Source organism: Macaca mulatta, chromosome X (assembly GCF_049350105.2).
Source record: "Macaca mulatta isolate MMU2019108-1 chromosome X, T2T-MMU8v2.0, whole genome shotgun sequence".
Lineage (NCBI taxonomy): Eukaryota > Metazoa > Chordata > Mammalia > Primates > Cercopithecidae > Macaca > Macaca mulatta.
In genome coordinates, this window is record NC_133426.1 from 22,202,437 (window position 1) to 22,210,960 (window position 8,524).

An 8,524-nucleotide genomic window follows, 5' to 3' on the forward strand; every position below is an offset into this window, starting at 1 on the left:
ATAGTCCTCCTAGGTACACAACTCCAGTGGCCTGGGGATCTAACCCCCTTCCCCCACAGCAGCTGCAGCAAGACTCACCCAAGGAGAGTCTGAGCTCAGACACGCCTAGCCCTGCCTCTACATGATGATCCTTCCCTATCCACCCTGGTAGTGGAAAGCAAAGGGCACATAATCTTGGGAGTTCTAGGGCCCCAACTACTGCTGGTTCCTCTCCACACTACTACAGCTGATGCTTTCTGGAAAGCGCCACCTCCTGGCAGGAGGCCAACCAGCACAAAAATAGAGCATTAAACCACTAAAGCTAAGGAACCTCACGGAGTCCATTACACCCTCCACCACCTCCACTGGAACAGGTGCTGGCTGAGAGATCCATAGACGGTTCGCATCACAGGATTCTGTGCAGACAAACCCTGGTACCAGCCTGGAGTCAGGTAGACTTGCTGGCTGGCTAGACCCAGAAGAGAGACAACAATCACTGCAGTTCAGTTCACAGGAAGCCACATCTATAGGAAAAGAGAGAGAGTACTACATCAAGGGAACACCCCATGGGACAAAAGAATCTGAACAACAGCCTTCAGCCCTAGACCTTCCCTCTGACAGAGCCTACCCAAATGAGAAGGAACCAGAAAACACGTTCCTGAATTCCAGAAAGAATTCAGGAGGTTAGTTATTAAGCTAATTAGGGAGGGACCAGAGAAAGGTGAAGCCCAAAGCAAGGAAAACCAAAAAATGATACAAGAAGTAAAGGGAGAAATATTCATGGAAATAGACAGCTTAAGGAAAAATAAAAAATAAAAATTCAGAAAACTGTTGACACACTTTTAGAAATGCAAAATGCTCTGGAAAGTCTCAGTAATAGAATTGAACAAGTAGAACAAATAAATTCAGAGCTTGAAGACAAGATCTTCGAATTAACCCAATCCAACAAAGAAAATAGAGTAAGAAAATATGAACAAAGCCTCCAAGAAGTCTGGGATCATGTTAAATGACCAAACCTAAGAACAATCGATGTACCTGAGAAAGAAGAGAATTCTGAAAGCCTGAAAAACATATTTGGGGGAATAATCAAGGAAAACTTCCCTGGCCTTGCAAGAGACCTAGACATCCAAATACAAGAAGCACAAAGATATCTTCACCTGGGCACACTGTCATCAGGTTATCCAAATTTAAGACGAAGGAAAGAATCTAGAGCTGTGAGACAGAAGCACCAGGTAACCTGTAAAGGAAATCCTATCAGATTAACAGCAGATTTCTCAGCAGAAACTTAATAAGCAAGAAGGGATTGGGGACCTATCTTCAGCTTCCTCAAACAAAACAAGTATCAGCCAAAAATTATGTATCCAGTGAAACTGAGTAACGTACATGGAGGAAAGATACAGTCGTTTTCAGACAAACAAATGCTGAGAGAATTCACCATTACCAAACCACCACTACAAGAACTGCTAAAAGCAGTTCTGTATCTTGAAACAAATCCTGTAAACACATCAAGACAGAACCTCTTTAAAGCATAAATAACACAGGGCTTATAAAATGAAAATATAAAAGCAAAAAACAAAAAACAAAAAACCAAAGTACACAGGCAACAAAGAGCACAATGGAAGCAATGGTACTTCACATTTCAATACTATCATTGAATGTAAATGGCCTAAATGCTCCACTTAAAAGACACAGAACTGCAGAATGGATAAGAACTCACCAACCATCTGCTGCCTCGGGAGACTCACCTAACACATAAGGACTCACATAAACTTAAAGTAAAGGGGTAGAAAAAGGGATTTCATGCAAATGGACACCAAAAGCAACCAGGGGTAGCTATTCTTATATCATACAAAACAAACTTTAAAGTGGGCAAATTCAGGCTCTCCGGCACTGTAGTGGTAGTCGCTGGCCCAAATTAGAGGCCAACTGAGAAGTCTTCGTGCCTCAGATTTGTTGACCTACAGAATGCTTCAATATCCATATTTTTGTGGAATGTATAAAGAATATCTTTCATGTTGGTTGGAACCTGGCATACCTAATTTAGGTGTCTGGCCAGAAAGCATACACACTGCAGCAGAATAATATAAAGAATATGAAGCCCAGGAGCAAACAGATCAAACTCAAGCCCAGGATTTAAACAGATCTCAAGATAGAGATTTTGAAACTATGGCTAAATTACATATTCCAGAAATGGTGGATGAAGTTGTTCATTGTTGGTCACCACAAAAAGGACAGGCTTTTCCAGATATGACATTTGGTTCAGGAGGGCACATAAAAGCCATTCTACAGAAGGAGTCAGATATTGATATTGTTCTGTATGCCTTGGACAGAGACACAACAGCTTATGTATTAGCTGAACATCTTTCAGAGTTGTATCCTAAACAAATCTGAGATATGCTGGGCCAGTTCAGCCAGGATGAAGCCTTATTAATGAAAACTGAAGTGCAGCCAGGGACTTTTGATGGAGTTCTTATGGATCTTGGGTGTTCCTCCATGCAACTTGATACTCCCAAAAGAGGTTTTTCCCTTCAGAAAGACGGCCCCTTAGACATGAGGATGGATGCTGGCAGGTACCTTGACATGCCCACTGCTGCTAATGTTGGGAATGCTTTAGATCATCAGGCACTTGCATCTATCCTAAGAAAATATGGGGAGGAGAAGCATGCCAAGAAAATCGCTCCAGCACGCAGCATCTACCCCATCACCAGAACTGAGCAGCTTGCCAGCATCATTGCAGGAGCAATTCCTCCCTCTGCTATTTATGCAGGAAAAGACTTGCTACAGCGATCTACTCATATTGCCACCAAGACTTTCCAGGCTCTTCGCATTTTTGTGAACAATGAACTCAATGAACTCTACACAGGACTGAAGACAGTTCAGAAGTTTCGGAGACCTGGTGGTCGCCTTGTTGCCCTCTCCTTCCATTCACTAGAGGATCGCATCGTCAAAAGATTTTTGCTTGGAATAAGCATGACAGAAAAGTTTAACCTAAGTGTTAGACAGCAAGTGATGAAAACATTGTAACTGGGTTCAGATCATGAAAACATGGAAGAATTCTCTATGAGAAGAGCTCCTTTAATGTGGGAATTGATACACAAGAAGGTACTCAGTCCACAAGATCAGGATGTACAAGATAACCCCAGAGGGTGCTCAGCCAAGCTTAGAGGAACTATCAAATTATAAGTCACCATCATCTTATTCTTCAAAATTTTTTTTCTCACAATTTCTCTCATCTTTACTCGTGTTATGTTCCTGAATGTCTTGATACAAGTTTAAGTGTGGGACAGTCTGAAAATTGATAGCATTTAGCATTTTTTTTCCCTCAAAAAGAAACTGTAGGAAATATTACCATGACAGAGAAAGTTCCACTCAGGGAGCAGAAGCATCTCAAGACTGGAAAAATGTTTTAATCTCTGCATCATACTGGACTCTTGAAATGCAATCCTTCCTGTGGCCAGGGAATTTTGTTTAAATAATACTATGTTGTATTTATCTAAATATGTAAACTCAACCTGTCAAATCATACCTGCATGTCCTAAATTTTGAACTTAGATATTCCAATTTGCAACAGCCTTTGTCTGGCTCAAATAATGATGATTATGGATGAATTTTAATGTCCCTACTTGTGAATAATTACTATAGCTTTCTCAAATGTAGGCTTTTTACAAATTTTAAATTTTAAAATATTAGTTCAAATATGTGTTCTGACAAAATTTCATTTTTCAAATTATAGTCTATTATTTTAAAGAGATTTTTCTGTATGATATGGGCCATTTTGTTCATATATAGCCAAGTAAAAATGTAAAATTCTTACAAAGAATTGTTTCACAAAACTTATCTTTCATGTCAATTGTATTTATTTTAATAATAGCTCACAATGCCTTTAGCAAGTAATAAAGTCTCTTATTAGAATCTTGTATTTTTTAATTAAGCTAATCAAAATAACTCAGCCAAGTCTATTTGAAATAGAAAACTATTTACCACAGTAAAATCAATGCTTCCTTAATGGTGTTACAAAGATATGCTAACTGTAACAAGGGTAAAAGTTTACTCAAAAAAGAGTACTTGGTAAAAGATTCTTTAACAAATTGATGAGACTGATTCATAATTCACATGTCAACTTTTTATATGTAATATATACTTCTAATTTATTCAGTTATTCAGCAATAACTGAAAGCAAAGTAAAAATGCAAAATCAAGCAAGTACTGAACTTGTCATTAGAAAAGCAAAGGTAAGTACAACATACATGGCCCACAGTCCACATCCTATAGAGTTTAGCAGAGGAAAATTATGTTAGATATAATCACAAAAATCACTATAAATTGGACACAGTGGGAAATACTACAAACAAGTCGTACATGGTACTATAAGAGCATCTAGTAAGGATTTTATCTGTTGTCAGAAACCAGGTATGAGAACATAATACTTGAATTGTGACCCGAAGGATGAGTTGGAGATAATTAGTCAAAGGGCACATGGGGTATGGAAGGGGACATGTTGATTAACGGTACATATAAATAAATATTCTCTTAAATAGTTATCCTTGAAATCATATTTATACCAATTTGCTCAGTAAACTTCTTTCAAATACAGAAAAAAGATTCTCCATTATGGTTACAAATTTTAAGTTGGTGGGAATGAAATATCAGCGTAACTGTGTGGGCAAAATAGATAAGAATTAAATACATGAATTTACCTCAGACTTATTTTACTACCTCTGTAATATTTAACTTTAGTACCCAGGCTTGTTTACTACTTCTGCTTTACAGGCTTTATTTAAATCTGAACAATCCTGCAGGGAAATCAGAATTAGAAAAAAAAAAAAAAATCTGGAGAACAATATGCTTGAAATAGAAACAAGAGAATGCAATTAGGTTAATTCCCTGAATCCTACTTGAACAATGCATAAATTTCTCTTTGCATGTAACACATATTTGTGAATGAGACATATTCCCCCAAAATTCTTATCCCTGTATGTGACTGGAAAATAAAAGATCACATCTGTGTATTCAACAATCATTCATCTATTTCATAAGTCATTTTTTCATCCTGTATAGTGTGGGATTTTTTATGTTAAATAGACACTGAATGCACTGGGTTGAACAGTGTCCCCCCAAAATTCATGTATTTCCTAGAGCCTCAGAATGTGACCTTATTTGGAAATACTGTCATTGGGGTTGTAAGTAGCTAAGATGAGGTCATACTGGAGCAGGGCAGGCCCTTAATCCAACATGACTGGTGTTCCTTATAAGAGAAGATATGGCCAGTGTGGTGGCTCACGCCTGTAATCCCAGCACTTTGGGAGGCCAGGCTGGGTGAATAGCTTGAGGTACAGGACCAGCCTGGCCAATATGACAAAACTCATCTCTACTAAAAATACCAGTTAATTTTTATTAGCCAGGCATGGTGATGTGTGCCTGTAATGTCAGCTACCCAGGAGGCTGAGGCACAAGAATCACTAGAATCCGGGAGGTGGAGGTTGCAGTGACCTGAGATTGCGCCACTGCACTCCAGTCTGAGCAACAGAACGAGACTCCGTCTCAAAAAAAAAAAAAAAAAGGAAAATAAAAAGAAGAGAAGATAGAGACACAGGAGAGAGAATGCCACATGAAGCTAGAGCACAGATTGGAGTGATACATCATGGCAACCATCAGAAGATAGAAAAAATGCATGGAATAGATTCTCCCTCAGAGTTCCAGGAGTTGCCAACCCTGCTAACATGATTTTGCACTTCTAGCCTCCAGAATGGTGACAGAATATATTTCTGCTCTTTTAAGTTACCCAGTTTGTGGTAATTTGTTATAGCAATCCTAGGAAACTAATACTCTGACAGAAAAAAAAAAATCTTTAATAATATGCATGAGAAAAATCCTTCAATAAACACAAAATTGGTTTCAAAATGTTTTCATGTAAAAATAGATTAACTTTTCTGTAACTAGGCTGTGTTTTATAGTCATTCTTGCCTGCTTCCTAGTCTTTGTTGTAGGATGCATAATAAGATACATGAATGAGCTTTAAATGGTTAACATTGGAGAACGGTTTTGAGAAGTTCATATGGTACACAGAAATAAAAGCTGATGTTACAATGAATGTGCATTACTTTTCTAATAAAATATTTCTGAATCTCAAAAAAACACACACACACACACACAAAACTTTAAAGCAACAGTGGTTAAAAGAGACAAAGAGGGACAGTATATAATGGTAAAAGGCCTTGCCCAACAGGAAAATATCATAATCCTAAACATATATGCACCTAACACCAGAGCTCCCAAAGTTATAAAACAATTACTAATAAACCTAAGAAATGAGATAGACAGCAACACAATAATAGCGGTGGGCTTTAATACTCCACTGACAGCACGAGACAGGTCATCAAGACAGACAGTCAACAAAGAAACAATGGATTTAAACTATACCTTGGAACACATGGACTTAACAGATATATATAGAACATTTCACCCAACAACTGCAGAATACACATTCTATTCAACAGTGCATGGAACTTTCTCCAAGACAGAGCATATATTGGGCCATAAAAAGAGCCTCAATAAATTGAAGAAAATTGAAATCGTAACAAGAACTCTCTCAGACCACAGTGGAATAAAACTGGAAATCAACTTCAAAAGGAACCTTCAAAACCATGCAAATACATGGAAATTAAATAACCTGCTCCTGAATGAGCATTGGGTCAAAAACGAAATCAAGATGGAAATTTAAAAATTCTTCGAACTGAATGACAAAAATGACATAACCTATCAAAACCTCTGGGATACAGAAAAGGTGGTGCTGAAAGGAAAGTTCATAGCCCGAAATGCCTACATCAAAAAGTCTGGAAGAGCACAAACAGACAATCTAAGGCTAGAGAACTAGAGAACTTAAGGAACTAGAGAAACAAGAAAAAAACCCAAACCCAGCAGAAGAAAGGAAATAACCAAGATCAGAACAGAACTGAATGAAATTGAAACAAACAAACAAACAAACAAAACAAAAGATAAATGAAACAAAAGGCTGGTTATTTGAAAAGATAAATAAAATTAATAGACCATTAGCAAGATTAACCAAGAAAAGAAGAGAGAAAATCCATATAACCTCACTAAGAAACTAAACAGGAGACAACCTAAGGTCACACCTTAAGGAACTAGAGAAACAAGAACAAACCAAACCCAACCCCAGCAGAAGAAAGGAAATAACAAAGATCAGAGGAGAACTGAATGAAATTGAAACAAACAAACAAACAAAAAATACAAAAGATAAATGAAACAAAAAGCTGGTTATTTGAAAAGATAAATAAAATTGATAGACCATTAGCAAGATTAACCAAGAGAAGATGGGAGAAAATCCAAATAACCTCACTAAGACACGAAACAGGAGATATTACAACTGACACCACTGAAATACAAAAGATCATTCAAAGCTACTATGAACACCTTCACTCACATAAACTAGAAACTCTAGAAGAGGTGGATAAATTCCTGGAAAAATACAACCCTCCTAACTTAAATCAGGAAGAATTAGATAGCCTGAACAGACCAATAACAAGCAGCAAGATTGAAATGGTAATTTAAAAATTACCACCAACAAAAAAAAGCCCAGGAACAGATGGATTCACAGCAGAATTCTACCAGACTTCAAAGAAAAATTGGTACCAATCCTTTTGACACTATTCCACAAGATAAAGAAGGAACCCTCCCTAATTCATTCTATGCAGCTAGCATCACCCTAGTACCAAAACTAGGAAAGGACATAACCAAAAAAGAAAACTACAGACCGATATCCTTGATGAACAGAGATGGTAAAATCCTTAACAAAATACTAGCACTCTTCCAGTCTTTGGGAAGCTGCTGATGACAAAGCAAAAACACCTCACTGTAGCCCAGGACTCCAGGGGCTACATTAGGAGAGGGTAACCATGTCAGATGACCTGGAGAATGATCACAAAATTGGGCAATTATTTGACTAGGGCATTTTTAGAGGGCACCTACCTTGCAGCTTATCAAGGATGTATGAGTCTATGTAATGAATCATGTACCTACTAGCAGGCAGAACTTCTAGGAATTCCCATGATTTATATAAAAGACTATCGACACTTCCAAGCTGTGATCTACCCAAGCCCTTGGCCCACTCCCTCAAGGAGTTTGGGCTGTGAGAGAGACCCACACATCCTCAGGTCCTGGTCTCCCAGCCTCAAGAGATTCTGCCCAAACACCAACCTAAAACCATTTTGTACCTTCATTGCCAGATGTCTGATGTCCTTAAAAGTGCATAATTTTCAGCTTTTGTGGCTGAATCTTTAAATGGGCTCTTAATTTCCATAGTCTTTGAATTGTAACAAGCTTTCAAAGGAAGAGATCTCCACATCGAGGGTTTCAGCACAGTTTGAAAGGAGTGCTTAGTTGCAGCCATTAGTCCACCAGCAGGAAACTAGCAGGCTGCCATCACATGCAGCCCCACATTAGCAGCAAATGTAGGTTCTCAAGGGGAACACTAGGAAGACATTATTCTACACAGAGCCTGGGATTACTGCCTGTGTTGTAATGCAAA

General features: G+C 38.1%; 1 pseudogene; it reads left to right on the forward strand.

Annotated features, from left to right (window-relative positions):
* Positions 1–1,944: 1,944 nt before the first annotated feature.
* On the forward strand, positions 1,945–3,162 carry LOC697261 (12S rRNA N(4)-cytidine methyltransferase METTL15 pseudogene; annotated as a pseudogene).
* Positions 3,163–8,524: the final 5,362 nt, after the last annotated feature.